Source organism: Bos mutus, chromosome 6, assembly GCF_027580195.1.
Source record: "Bos mutus isolate GX-2022 chromosome 6, NWIPB_WYAK_1.1, whole genome shotgun sequence".
Lineage (NCBI taxonomy): Eukaryota > Metazoa > Chordata > Mammalia > Artiodactyla > Bovidae > Bos > Bos mutus.
In genome coordinates, this window is record NC_091622.1 from 66,268,959 (window position 1) to 66,284,021 (window position 15,063).

General features: G+C 41.1%; 1 protein-coding gene and 1 pseudogene across 1 annotated transcript in view; both read right to left on the bottom strand.

Annotated features, from left to right (window-relative positions):
- The window catches only part of CORIN (corin, serine peptidase), a 314,900-nt gene that overhangs the window by 37,422 nt on the left and 262,415 nt on the right, over positions 1-15,063 (bottom strand). The gene's annotated exons all lie outside the window — the stretch shown is intronic.
- LOC138988305 (tropomyosin alpha-3 chain pseudogene) lies at positions 2,339-3,134 on the bottom strand (annotated as a pseudogene).

The following is a 15,063-nucleotide window of genomic DNA, read 5'->3' on the forward strand; positions in this document are numbered from 1 at the left end:
GCATTTCTTTTTCTTGGGGATGGTCTTGATCACGGCTTCCTGTACAATGTCATGAACCTCCATCCACAGTTCTTCAGGCACTCTGTCTATCAGATCTAATCCCTTGAATCTATTTGTCACTTCTACTGTATAATCGTAAGGAAATTTATTTAGGTCATACCTGAATGGTCTAGTGGTTTTCCCTACTTTCTTCAATTTAAGTCTGAATTTGGCAATAAGGAGTTCATGATCTGAGCCACAGTCAGCTCCCAGTCTTGTTTTTGCTGACTGTATAGAGCTTCTCCATCTTTGGCTGCAAAGAACACAATCAATCTGATTTCGCTGTTGGCCATCTGGTGATACCCATGTGTAGAGTCTTCTCTTGTGTTGTTGGAAGAGGGTGTTTGCTATGACCAGTGCATTTTCTTGGCAAAAGTCTATTAGCCTTTGCCCTGCTTCACTCTGTACTCCAAGACCAAATTTGTCTGTTACTCCAGGTATTTCTTGACTTACTACTTTTGCATTCTGGTCCCCTATAATGAAAAGGACATCTTTTTCTGGGGTTAATTCTAGAAGGTCTTGTAGGTCTTCATCAGCTCAGTTCAGTTCAGTCACTCAGTCATGTCCGACTCTTTGCAGCCCTATGAATCACAGCACCCCAGGTCTCCCTGTCCATCACCAACTCCCAGAGTTTACTCAAACTCATGTCCATCAAGTCAGTGATGCCATATAGCCATCTCATCCTCTGTCGTCCCCTTCTCCTCCTGCCCCCAATCCCTCCCAACATCAGGGTCTTTTCCAATGAGTCAACTCTTCACATGAGGTGGCCAAAGTACTGGAGTTTCAGCTTCAGCATCAGTCCTTCCAATCAACACCCAGGACTGGTCTCCTTTAGGATGGACTGGTTGGATCTCCTTGCAGTCCAAGGGACTCTCAAGAGTCTTCTTCAACACCACAGTTCAAAAGCATCAATTCTTCGGTGCTCAGCTCTCTTCACAGTCTGACTCTCACATCCATACATGACCACAGGAAAAACCATAGCCTTGACTAGATGGACCTTTGTTGGCAAAATAGTGTCTCTGCTTTTTTTTTTTTTTTTTTTCATATTGGATTTATTTATTTTGGAGGGACTGGTTATTTCAAAAAAACATTTATCAATTTTCAGTATCAAAACAGTTACACTATTGGTTTTTTTTCTCCCAATTGGTCCCCAAAGAGACCACACCAAAGGAGAGAACATTTTAAGCCAATTAAGCTGCAGGATGCACCCCTAACAGACCTCACTGAAACCTCATCAAAAAAGGGGGATTGGGTAGGGAAAGAAACTTTAAAAGATCAGCACACTGCTAGCCCACAGACTGTAGAGAGCTCTCACAGGCAGAGGGGTGACCAGTTTGCCTCAACCCCAAAGAAGCAAAGTTCCAAAATATAAAAATTTACAAGTTTTGTACATACGCTTTTCAAGATTTCTCCAGCACTAACCAATACAAAGCACAGTGAGATGGCACTTTTAGAGACAGCAGCTTCAGACCCAGAAAAGGGTGATGAGATGAGTTTCATATGGCTAAATCAGTGGCAAAACATAATTTTCTTTCCTTTCTTTCAAGGAGGCAGGAGAGCAAATAAGTGGTCACTTCAATATAAGGGGCACATGATCCATTCTGTGAGCAGTTGGGAACAGGGTAGAGCTGGGACAAGGATTTGGTCTCAGAGGTTTTACCATCTTAATTGTTTGGTCACTTCTGATGAAAAAAAAAAAAAAAGTTGTCCAAAGATACCGTAAAGCTGAAAACCTGAACAGCACTTTTTTTTTTTTTTTTTTTTTAACTCCTTCTGGAATCATCTTTCTGCTTTGGCAGGTACTTTTTTACAGGGCAATGAGGTTTCCCCAAATGGAGCCTTTCTCTGGGCTGCTAGGCTCTCAGTAAGGCAGGCCCAAACCTTTTCCCTTTCTCTCTGGAGAAGGCAATATGCATTAAGCTGAAATGTTACCTTCCAAAAGTGAGAAAGGGATTAGACTGCTGCTTCAGTTCTACGAAATTATCTGGAATGTTTTTTTACAAATGGTTGTAACATCAAGAACATAAAAGGTAATTACAAAATGTGTACATCACAACATGCTTTTAAAGACACTTTGCATTGTGCTCACATTCCCTTAAACGTTGTTCCCAAAGGTGCTCAGCCTCTAGCCCAACTGGAATCTCTGGGAGAGGCAGAGACTGTTTTGAAAAGGACACAGGAGTAGGGGGGTGGGAGAGGTGGCGAAAGGAGAAAGCAGCCTTCCAGTTAAAGATCAGCCCTCCGTTTAAAGGTCAGCTTCGGGCAGGCTGGCCCCAGTGGAGTCGGAGTTGGGGTGAGAGGGAGGAGCAGCGGCAGGGCGGGGCTGGGGTGCTCTACATTTTATTCAGGTCAAGCAGAGTCTGGTTCAGCATCCTTTGTGTACAGAGGTCCTCCTCTTTGGTGCATTTCAGTTTATCTTCCAAATCAATTGTCTTTTCCAGCTTGGCTACTGATCTCTCAGCAAACTCAGCACGAGTCTCTGCCTCCTTGAGTTTATCGGTAAGAATCTTTATCTCTTCCTCATATTTGTCTTCCTTTTGAGAGTACTTTTCTTCAGCAGCACTCAGACACTTCAGGTGCTGGTCCATCAGTCTGATTTGCTCACCCGTCTTTCGGCAACGGGACTCTGCCAGCTCCGCTCGCTCCTCTGTGCGCTCCAAGTCTCCCTCAATAATCACCAACTTGCGAGCCACCTCTTCATACTTCCTGTGTGCCTCTTCTGCAATGTGCTTAGCTTCTTTGAGTTGGATTTCCTGAAGTTCCATTTTTTCTTCATCTTTTAAGGCTTGGTTTTCAATAACCTTCATAACTCTCTCGCTCTCATCAGCAGCTTTCTCAGCTTCCTCCAGCTTTTGCAGCTCAGTGGCCAGGCGCTCTTGAGCTCGGTTCAGCTCCTCTTCAACCAGCTGGATCCTACGGTTTAAGGAGACCACTTCAGCCTCAGCCTGTTCTCGGGCCCATCTTTCTCCCTCCACTTTCTGCTGGAGGCACTTGGCCCTCTCCTCTGCATCATCGGCCTGCTGCTGCAGAACCTGGATCTTGCACTTCATTGCCTCGGTGACGGCGATTGCGGCCATGACAGTGGTCCCGGCCATGGTCCCCACCCAGCTCCTGCTTGCCTTCGGGTTCCTGCCTCCTCCGCTCGGCGTTGCAGCCGCTTGGTTCCTGCAGGGTTGAACTTGTGGCCCACACTAGGCGAAGAGCATGAGCAGTCGAGGCTGACAGTAGGAAGCTTGGGATCTCTGCTTTTTAATATGCTATCTAAGTTGGTCATAACTATCCTTCCAAGGAGTAAGCGTCTTTTAATTTCATGGCTGCAATCACCATCTGCAGTGATTTTGGAGCCCCCCAAAATAAAGTCTGACACTGTTTTCACTGTTTCCCCATCTATATCCCATGAAGTGATGGGACCAGATGCCATGATCTCAGTTTTCTGAATGTTGAGCTTTAAGCCAACTTTTTCACTCTCCTCTTTCACTTTCATCAAGAGGCTTTTTAGTTCCTCTTCACTTTCTGCCATAAGGGTTGTGTCATCTGCATATCTGAGGTTATTGATATTTCTCCTGGCAATCTTGATTCCAACTTGTGCTTCTGCCAGCCCAGCGTTTCTCATGATGTACTCTGCATATAAGTTAAATAAGCAGGGTGACAATATACAGCCTTGACGTACTCCTTTTCCTATTTGGAACCAGTCTGTTGTTCCATGTTCTGTTCTAACCTGCTTCCTGACTTGCATATAGATTTCTCAAGAGGCAGGTCAGGTGGTCTGGTATTCCCATCTCTTTCAGAATTTTCCACAGTTCAAGTTCAGCTGCTTCAGCATTACTTGTCAGGGCATAGACTTGGATTACTGTGATATCGAACGGTTTGCCTTGGAATCGAACAGAGATCATTCTGTCATTTTTGAGATTGCATTCAAATACTGCATTTTTGACTTTTCTGTTGACTATGATGGCTACTCCATTTCTTCTATGGGATTCTTGCCTACCATAGTAGATATAATGAGTTAAATTCACCCTTTCCAATCCATTTTAGTTTGCTGATTCCTAAAATGTTGACGTTCACTCTTGCCATCTCCTGTTTGACCACTTCCAATTTGCCTTGATTCATGGACCTAACATTCCTGGTTCCTAGGCAATATTGCTCTTTATAGCATCAGAGAGGTTAAAACGTCTGCCACCAATGTGGGAGACCCCTGGGTCGGGAAGATCCCCTGGAGATGGAAATGATAACCCACTCCAGTATTCTTGCCTGGAGAATCCCACGGACAGAGAAGCCTGGTAGGCTACAGTCCATGAGGTTGCAAAGAGTCAGACATGACTGAGTGACTTCACTTCACTTTACTTCCATCACCAGTCACATCCACAACTGGGTGTTGTTTTTGCTTTGGCTCCATCCCTTCCTTCTTTCTGGAGTTATTTCTCCACTGATCTCCAGTAGCATACTGGGCACCTACCGACCTGGGGAGTTCATCTTTCTGTGTCCTATCTTTTTGCCTTTCCATACTGTTCATGTTTGGGTGTCTCCTGAGGAGGTACAGGTCAGCAGTGGACTGCTGCAGGAGCAGGGGCTCTGGGTGCAGTAGACATGGGCATAGCATAAGACCTCTTGGAGGAGGTCTCCACTGACCCCACCAAAGAGCCACCAGAACTTACACAGGACCAGGGAAACAGACTCTTGGAGGGCACAAACAGAATCTTGTGTGCACCAGGACCCAGGAGAAAGAAGCAGTGACCCCACAAGAGACTGACCCAGAATTGCCCATGAGCGTCCAAGAGTCTCTCACGGAGGTGTGAGTCAGTGGTGGCCTGCTGCAGGGTTGAGGGCACTGAGTGTAGCAGTGCCTGCATGGGACATTTTGAAGGAGGTTGCCATTATCTTCATTACCTCTATCATAGTTTGGCCTCAGGTCAAATAACAGGGAGGGAACACAGCCCCACCCTTCAACAGAAAATTGGATTAAAGATTTACTGAGCCCATCAGAACAAGACCCAGTTTTCCCCCTGTCAGTCTCTCCCATCAGGAAGCTTCCATAAGCCTCGTATCCTTCTCCATCAGAGGGCAAACGGACTGAAAACCACAATCACAGAAAACTAACCAATCTGATCACATGGAGCACAGTCTTGTCTAACTCAATGAAACTATGAGCCATGCCATGTAGGGCCACCCAAGTCAGACAGGTCATGGTGGAGAGTTCTGACAAAATGTGGTCCACTGGAAAACGGAATGTCAAACCACTTCAATATTCTTGCCTTGAGAACCCCATGAACAGTATGATAATCAGATAGTCTCTACTTTTCATTTCAAGAAGGAGGGGAGATCCTCAGATGAAAGGTGTGGGGGAGGGGCAGTGGCAGGGGTGTGCAATGGTAAGGAAAGTGACATGTATATGAAGTTGCTCCCTGGTGGAGGTATTTGGGAAAACATATCAAACATAAAAGTATGGTGAGCAGCGGTGAGGATTCAAATGAACCTGGAAACCTTGAAGTGGTAGTAGCACTAAGTCTGTGAGCTTAGCGACTTGCTCTTTTGATAATGGAATGTCTTTTTTTTTTTGCAAAAATAGGGAGAGAGCACAGGAAGGGAAGGAAAGTTAGATTCGGTGGCATTGAAAGAAAAGTTACCATTTCACCTGGTTACCATTATTTAAAAATGACTGTAATCACAAAATAGAAAAAAAAAAAAACCTCATCAAATGCAGTTATTTTTAATAAAACCCTCTAACGACTTGAGGATAGAATAAGAGCCAAAAAACTAAAAACAAAACAGAGTTCTTCATAACAGATGAACTCTAATCATTTGATTTTTTTTAAATGGCATAACCCCCTCCCATACTTTAAGAAGCATTGCACAAGCTTTAATTGATTTAGGATCTTGAATGAACTGTTATATAATCTAATATGCCACAAAACTGACTGGAAAATGGGAATTTTTTTCCTTCATCAAAATGAGGCTGTGGCTTTCCAGTAATCCCAGAAGTGCTGTTTTTTGGAAGTGTACAGTGGGATGGAAGTAGAGAAATCAGAAGTCATGCATCCACTCAAGGTTTCAAGGTTTCTCTTAATACCTGCATCCTGGGAATTTCTGTCTGCAATAGAACAATCTGTGGCCTCTTAAATCCATGTATTTTATTGGCAAAAAGCCAAAGGAAGATCGGCTTCAGATCTGTTATTTAATGAAAACAGTCCTTAGGCAGATATTCACAGGGCAACAGGGACTCACATGAGGATGGTTTGGCGTAAGCATAGGATTCACACTGAGGCTGGTTGGGAAAATCACTGCAAAGGAACCAAGGTCCCTTCAGTTGCCTTGAGGGATGTTTTTATTCGATTAGCCTCCAAGAAAGGCAATTTAGCCTGAACCTCTCAGTTACGTCAAGTGGAAATCCTAAGAAATTCATCAAGAAGAAGGGAGTATCATTACGAAAATTAGTTTCCCATGAAACTCTTAAACACTAGCATGCTTCTCAGCACTAGAAATGTCATCTTATCACCCATTAAAAAAAAAAATCGGTGAATCCATATGGCTCAACTTCTGCCATCATACAGAATCTGAGCATCTGTGTGGTTTCAACATTATTTCTTTAAATAATTTAAAAAATCATAAAAGTAACACTTACACATGGAAAAAATCCAAACATCATACAATGAAAAAATATTCTTCCCATCCCAGATGTATAAAATCACCACTGTAAATAGCATTTGAGTATCCTTGCCAAGCACTGTCTATAATGCTTGTATCCCTCTTTTTTTAGTCTATATACATTTCTGGGAGATAGTGACAGACAGGGAAGCCTGGTGCGCTGCAGTTCATGGGGTCACAGAGGGTCAGACATGACTTAGTGACTGAACAGTATTGTTTTGTATGGTGTTGACGCTTTCATTTAAGGACCTATCTTGGAAGTCTTTGCATAGTAATAGATAGACAATATTAATAATGATGATATTAATAACTATTACTTATTTTCTATAGGCAACACACTATAAGATTAACTTGTTTTATATTATTTAATCCTCTCAACAACTTTGTGAGTTATGTATATGTACATGTGAAAGTCTCTCAGTAGTGTCTGACTCTTTGCAATCCCATGGACTGTAGCCTGCCAGGCTTCTCTTTCCATGGGATTCTCCAGGCAAGAATGCCGGAGCAGGTTGCCATTTCCTCCTCCAGGGGATCTCCTGACCCAGGAATTGAACCCAGGTCTCCCACATTGCAGGTGGATTATTTACCGTCTGAGCCACCAGGGAAGTATACTTTATTGTTATTCACCATTTTGGAGATGAAAAAATTGAGGCAAAGAGAGAATACAAAATTTTCCACAGGTCACACAGCTCTGATATTGCATCCCTTGGTCTGACATCAGAGTACCTCTTCTAACACTGTGAGCACCATGCAGCCCTCTGCTTTATTCAGAGCACACACCACGTTCTCTCCATAGCTGCATAGTGTTCTGTTACATGCACGTACATTTACTTCACCAATCCTCTATTGTGACCATTTCCAATTTGGAGTTATAATGAAAAAGCAGCAGTTAACACCTTAACCACTCACCTTTGCCCACATGCACAAATGTGACTTGAGAATAAATTCCTAGAAATAAAACTATTGAATCAAAATGTAAATTTTTTAGGAATAGTATGAATTTCCCCTTCAGAGAATAATGCCAGTTTACAAACTTAACAAGACGAGGTGTGCTTATACATCTTAATTTTTATAACTACGCATATAATGTAAGCCATGCTATGAAAATACATCTGGAACTTAACTACTCAAATTTTGTTTATGCATTGGTAATTAGTTTGATGTATAATTTTCATTTTATATCAAGAGAAAAAGATATCCTTTTGAGTAGAGACCAAAAGAGCAAAACAACACCTTTCAAGTGATGAAACATCAGAGTCACTATATCTTAAGGTGTCTATGCAGGGAATGAAGTCTCATGCTTCTAGAGCAACCATGAAATCATATGCAGAGATGAAAATTCAAGCCACAATCTATTCCAATGCCCTCTTTTAACTGTGTGAGAAAACTAAGACCTAGGTATAGACCTTTCCCAAACACTTGTGGGGCCCAGAGCAACAGTATAGATAGAGGCCTATATACTATATCATTCTCAAAAATTCTCCAAGCGAGGCTTCAACAGTATGTGAATCAAGAAATTCCAGATGTTCAAGCTGGATTTAGAAAAGGCAGAGAAACCAGAGATTAAATTGCTAACATCCACTGGATCATAGAAAAAGCAAGACAGTTTCAGAAAAACATCTGCTGCTGCTGCTAAGTCGCTTCAGTCGTGTCTGACTCTGTGCCACCCCATAGATGGCAGCCCACCAGACTTCCCCACCCCTGGGATTCTCCAGGCAAGAACACTGGAGTGGGTTGCCATTTCCTTCTCCAATGCATGAAGGTGAAAAGAGAAAGTGAAGTCACTCAGTTGTGCCCGACTCTTAGCGACCCCATGGACTGCAGCCTACCAGGCTCCTCTGTCCATGGATTTTCCAGGCAAGAATACTGGAGTGGGGTGCCATTGCCTTCTCTGAGAAGAATACTTCTGCTTTACTGACTATGCCAAAGCCTTTGACTGTGTGGATCACAATACACTGTAGAAAATTCTTAAAGAGATGAGAATACCAGATCACCTTACCTGCCTCCTGAGAAATCTGTATGCAGGTCAAAAAGCAACAGTTAGAACCAGACATGGAACAATGGACTGGTTCCAAATTGGGAAAGGAGTATGTCAAGGCTGTATATTGTCACCCTGTTTATTTAACTTATGTACAGAGTACATCATGCGAAATGCCGGGCTGGATGAAGCACAAGCTGGAATCAAGATTGCTGGGAGAAATATCAGTAACCTCAGTTATGCAGATGACACCATCCTTATGGCAGAAAGTGAAGAGGAACCAAAAAGCCTCTTGATGAAAGTGAAAGAGGAGAGTGAAAAAGTTGGCATAAAACTCAACATTCAGAAAACTAAGATCATGGCATCTGGTCCCATCGCTTCATGGCAAATAGATGGGGAAACAATGGAAACCATGACAGACTTTATTTTCTTGGGCTCCAAAATCACTGTAGATGGTGACTGCAACCATGAAATTAAAATACATTTGCTCCCTGGAAGAAAAGCTGTGACCAACCTAGACAGCATATTAAAAAGCAGAGACATTAGTTTGCCAACAAAGGTCCATCTAGTCAAAGCTATGGTTTTTCCAGTAGTCATGAATGGATGTGAGAGTTGAACCATAAAGAAAGCTGAGCACCAAAGAATTGATGCTTTTGAACTGTGTTGTTGGAGAAGACTCTTGACAGTCCCTTGGACTGCAAGGAAATCCAACAGTCAATTCTAAAATAAATCAGTCCTGAATATTCATTGGAAGGACTGAAGCTGAAGCTGAAGCTACAATACTTTGGCCATCTGATGCGAAGAACTGACTTATTTGAAAAGACCCTGATGCTGGGGAAGATTGAAGGTGGGAGGAGAAGGGGATGACAGGATGAGATGGTTAGATGGCATCACCGACCTGATGGACATGAATTTGAGCAAGCTCTGGGAGTTGGTGATGGACAGGGAAGCCTGGTGTGTTGTAGTCCATAGGGTTGTAAAGAGTCAGACATGACTGAGTGACTGAACTGAACTGATACTATATCATATTAGATAATATATTAGATATTATAATTTTAGTTAAGAAGCTGTTAAAGAAAATTATTCTATCTTCCCATTTTGATCAAGATAACTTTCAAGTCAAATATAGAAAGAAAGCTTGGACTCCTTAAATCAGTGGTTTTCAAACCTGAGCATTCATTCGAATCACTGGAGGACCAGTGACAACAAAGGTTGTTGACCCCATACCTAGACTTCTAGGTTTGATAAGTCTGAGATGAGGCTCCTAAATTGCCCTAAGATGACCCCAGGTGATACAGATGCTGTGGCCTGAGACCACACTTTGAATACAGTGCATCAGACTCCAGGTGGGCACACCTCTTGATGGACAGACTCTATGCCCCATGAGGTGAGGCATAGCTGAGGAGAAAGACCACAGTGGTCCCTCTAAACCAGGCTTTCTCACCCTTGGCACTACTGACATTTGATGCCAGGTAATTATTTGCTATATGGGGCTGTCCTGAGCACTGTAGGGTGTTTAGCATCACCCCTGGTTTCTACCCACAAGATGCCAATATCTCCATACCACTCCTGGACTGCCAATCAAAAGGTCTACTGACAATTCCAAATGTCCCCTTGGGGCAACCGCTGGTTGAGAAACACTGCTCTAAGTCCTGGGCTCCAGCACAAGGCCCCTCTGCTCTGGATCTAAAGGCAGCACTGCACACAAATGCAAGAGATTTTCACTCCAATTTGCTTCTTGAAATGTGTGGCCATAAGACACAAATAAAAATTGTATAACATAAACCCACCCCACTTCTACTGAAATGAGAAGATACAACATACCTAGGATTCCAAATCATCCTGATATTCTGAAAGGAATTCTGTAAGGCTTAGGTGAATAATCAGATCTCTAGATTATTTTTGTCCTGTTTTTATCTGTCCTATTTTTTTTTTAATCTGTTTAATCTGTCCTATTTTTATCACATTCTCAGGTTACTTGGTATTTAGTAATAAGGCATATCTTCCTTGTGTTACAATTATGTTAGGACCGATTACCTAAAAAATGAAGCTCAGCACAAACCCCTTAAAGTCGAGGGCTTCTTTATTTCTGACAGCAACACAGTAGCGCAGGACTTACCTAGACTTACCTTCCATTGCAGTGGAAGGACGAGGACTGCTCTATAGTATCTGTTGCTTGGGGAAAGCATGAGTCTTCGACCTTGGGAACTGATGGTTAGTCTTGAAATATAAATGCCTTGTGTGGTGGATATATTATTTGCAATTCTAAATATCCTCTTCAGAACTTGGAAAATTTCTATTAACTATTTTATATCTGATTTCAAAAATCTTTTCTTATACCCTGTCATGTTATTATCTCTGTTTGGTTCCTATAGATAACATGTTAGTAGTAAAAGATAGTAAAATTATTTTGCCAGGTAGAAGGATGGTTTAGAAATACTGATGGAAAGGCATCATGAGTTTCAAACACATGCCAGTGAACATGACTATAGAATCATTTGTCTGGTTAGATAGCTGAGCTTATGCTTTATACAACAAAGACTGCCATCAACAGAAATGTTTCAAAGAAAACCATAAAGTCTGAATTATTTTCCCAGTAAATTAAGTAGTTAAAAATATTTTTATTGTATATAATCTTTACTGAAAAAATATATTTTCATTCATTTGTCTACCTCAGAGGTAGAGTATAATAATTGTATTAGGCCATGATTTATAGGTAGAAGTGACAAAAACCATCTATAAACAAGAAGAAGAAGTAATAGATTATAAAATTAAATTATAACAGGTTCATATTTCATAAAATAAATCAATGGAACTAAATAATTCATTTCTAATATAAAGTTATAAAACTGTACCTATTAAATATGCATTATCATTTAATATAAATTAAAAAATAAAACTAACACATAAAGCACTATTTAAAATAAACACCGGTAAAAGTATAAAAATAAACCAGTCATAAAATTTTAAAGTCATTTATTTGATCATCTATAAGAATTCAAACTTATAAAACAAACTCAGTAATTGGTGTCAGACTGTAAGTATATTTTTGAGCATAAGTACATACCTCTTTCAGAATCTATAGTAGACCAAGTATTTCCTTCTAGCTATTTTATCTCAAAAAAAAAAAATCCCATTTCTTTTTTGATACGTTGGAGGAAAACTTTGGGGACAGTTATATTTTTTCTTTTTTAAGAGACAGAGACTCAGTATTTTCTTGACAGCAACTTATTTAGTTGTTTAGAAAGTGTTTCCTGTTTGTCTTTGCCTTCTATCAGTTCATGAGTGTAGAGATTACCAGGTTTAATTGTAATATGCCATTTTTTATTCCACTGGTTCAGAAAGTCTGGGAGCCAAGGTAGAATTTATTTTTCTAATAGGATCCTTGCTATGTCAATTGCTCTTTTCTCTCTTATCTCGAGATCATAGGTATATAGAAAGTGTGTGCATGCTGTTCAGTTGCTGAGTTGTGTCTGACTCTTTTTCAACCCATGGACTGTAGCCCACCAGGCTCCTTTGTCCATGGGCTCATCCTGCAAGAATACTGGAGTGGGTTGCCATTTCCTCCTGCAGGGGATCTTCCCTATTCAGGGATCAAAACTGTGTCTCTTGCACTGGCAGGTGGATCCTTTCCCACTGAGCCACCTGGGAAGCCCACAGAAAGTGTACCTTTACTCAATTCAAAATGTTAAGACAGACTATGATACTGGGTGTGCTACAGTATAAAATAACGCAAATTTCAGGGCTTAAAAAAATTCACTTATTACATCAACAAAAAAAAAGAGCATTTTAGAACCCAAAATAGTGACAGAATAGCTCAATATCAAAATGTGGAAATGCAGTCAGCCACTAAAGCGATGGGGAGGACCTTTAGGATAGCTGGTGCCTGAGGACCAAGTACCTTCAGGACCCTCCATTTCTCATATCCACTTCCATCAGTGAGAAGGAGGGAGAAGGGATGGGAGGGTGGTTTTAGTGACCTCCAAGTGACTTTTCCACAAGCTAGGGGACAGGCTGTCTGCAGCTCTAAACTCAAATCCATTCATCTTTGTGACCAAAAAGGAGTCTTTTTGCCAATGTCTACTTAAATCTTATTGAAGGACTTTATCACAAAACCAATCACTGTTGCCCAAGAGTGAGGTTCTTTGATTCGTCCAGCTTGAGTGAGGTATCACCTACCCTTCTACCAATCACTGAAGTCAAGAAAAGTGGATCATGTCTAAAGATGGCAGCTCCCTTTTGGATCCCAAGGATCAAATGGGAACTAAAGTAAGTCCCCAAAATTAAGGGATGCAGGTCCCCAAGGAAGGGAGGAATGCAGAGAAGCAGCACAACAAAAGTCTGCTCCAAGTGACTTCACTTGAAATTTTTAGTTCAAAAGATTATTATGCCTCAGAGTCAAGATCTACATGTTAGTTTGTTAGCTTTTGGAAGATGTAGGAAGGGTACACAATTGGGTAGAAATTAGACTTGTGTTCATGAATGAAATAATGGGTTAATACTCAGTATTAAGTAAACTTGCTTTACTCAGTGCTGAAGGAATATCACCCTAACAGAATTTAAACAAATGACATAGTCAGATGGACAAGGATTAAAACTGATAATTAATAAGGCTAATATGTTAGAATGGAAATCGAGGCAGCACATTGGTGTTATATCAGATAGAATGGCCCTCTCAAGGAGCTATTTTACATACTTTAGTGAGAGGAACAAATTACAAATATGTGAAAAAAATAGTTTCTGATACTGGTAGATGCTGTGAAGAAGACAGTGGAAGCAAATAGAGAGTACCTTGGTAACTGTGAAAGCTGCTCCAATGAGGGTTGTCAAGACCTTTGTAAGCAGTTGATATTCAAGCTGAGACATGATTGATGAGATGGATGTGATCCTGTTAAGGTCTAGAGACCAGCTTTCTGAACAAAGTAACAGTGAAGCCGAGGCGTCTGGGATGGGAATAAGTTTATAGCACTGGAATATCAGTAATAAGGTCAATGCATCTAAAGTTTAGCAGACAAATGCAAAGTGCTAGAAGATAGGTCAGAGAGGGAGGCAGCTTCCAGATTATGCCTTGTAAGCCAAAGTAAGAAGTTGGATTTTGATTCCAAACTGTACAAATTAAAAGAAAAGACCAGTGGGTTTGGCATTTAGATAATATTGCTATAAACTCTGTCTTGGGAGTAAAAAGCAAGCCAGATTGCAGTAGGTTTCAAAGACAACATGGAAAAGTCAAGTCATCTCCGGGAATCTCTGGTACAGTTCCAAAAGGCACAGGCTGCCATATAAGGACTTTTAACAGAGATAACACAGGTCTTTCTGGTCAATTTCTGATGGATTCTCAAGATGTAAATCATGTTCTTATCTACCTAGGACCCATTCATATTCATGCCCAACAGCAATATGTAATGATGACTAGAGAATCTGATGCCCCAAAGACTTCAAAGAAATTGCTTATTCCCCATTCCAAGACCTTCTTGCTCACAAGTAGCCCTGTATTTTTGGTGGAAAGGTGTGTTTTGACAGTACTTAATTCTGGAGAACTCATGGAAACCATCTTTGGCTTTACAAATCCTGATGTGAGTCCATTTTTAATGATGAACATTTTTTATCACAAAATGGAAAGTAACAGAGTAAATAAAAATGTGATTAACCCAGGATCTTACATAGTTTATAGTTAATAATGGCAAATTTCCCTACACCACTGAGAAGTTTCCATTTCATTTCATAAATTATTCATTAGCCCAAAGGAGACAGTTTGAGATTCAGTTTGCTAACCAATAATCTGAATTCTTGGCATAGCTTGCTAATAGTGATCATGTGGACATGCTCTTAGGACAACTGGTAGGCTCACCTTGCTCTCGCTTATTAAAGCTTCATACCTAGTGGTCTCATTTGTTGTTGTTCAGTCACTCAGTTGTATCTGACTCTTTGCAACCCAATGGACTGCAGCATGCCAGCCTTCCCTGTCCTTCAGTATCTTTCAGAGTTTGCTCAGATGCATGTCCATTGAGTTGATGATGCCATCCAACCATCTCATCCTCTGTCACCCACTTTTCCTCCTCTCCTCAATCTTTCCCAGCATCAGAGTCTTTTTCAATGAGTCAGTTCTTTGAGTCAGGTGCCCAAAGTACTGGAGCTTCAACTTCAGCACCAGTTCTTCCAATGAATATTCAGGGTTGATTTGTTTTAGGATTGACTGGTTTGATCTCCTTGCTGTCCAAGGGATTCTCAAGAATTTCTCCAGTCTCAAAGTTTGAAAGCATCAATTCTTCAGCACCCAGTTTTCTTCATGGTCCATCTCTCACATCGTACATGATTAATGGAGAAACAATAACTTTGACTATATGGACCTTTGTTTGCAACGTGATGTTTCTGCTTTTTAATATGTTGTCTAGGTGGGTCATAGC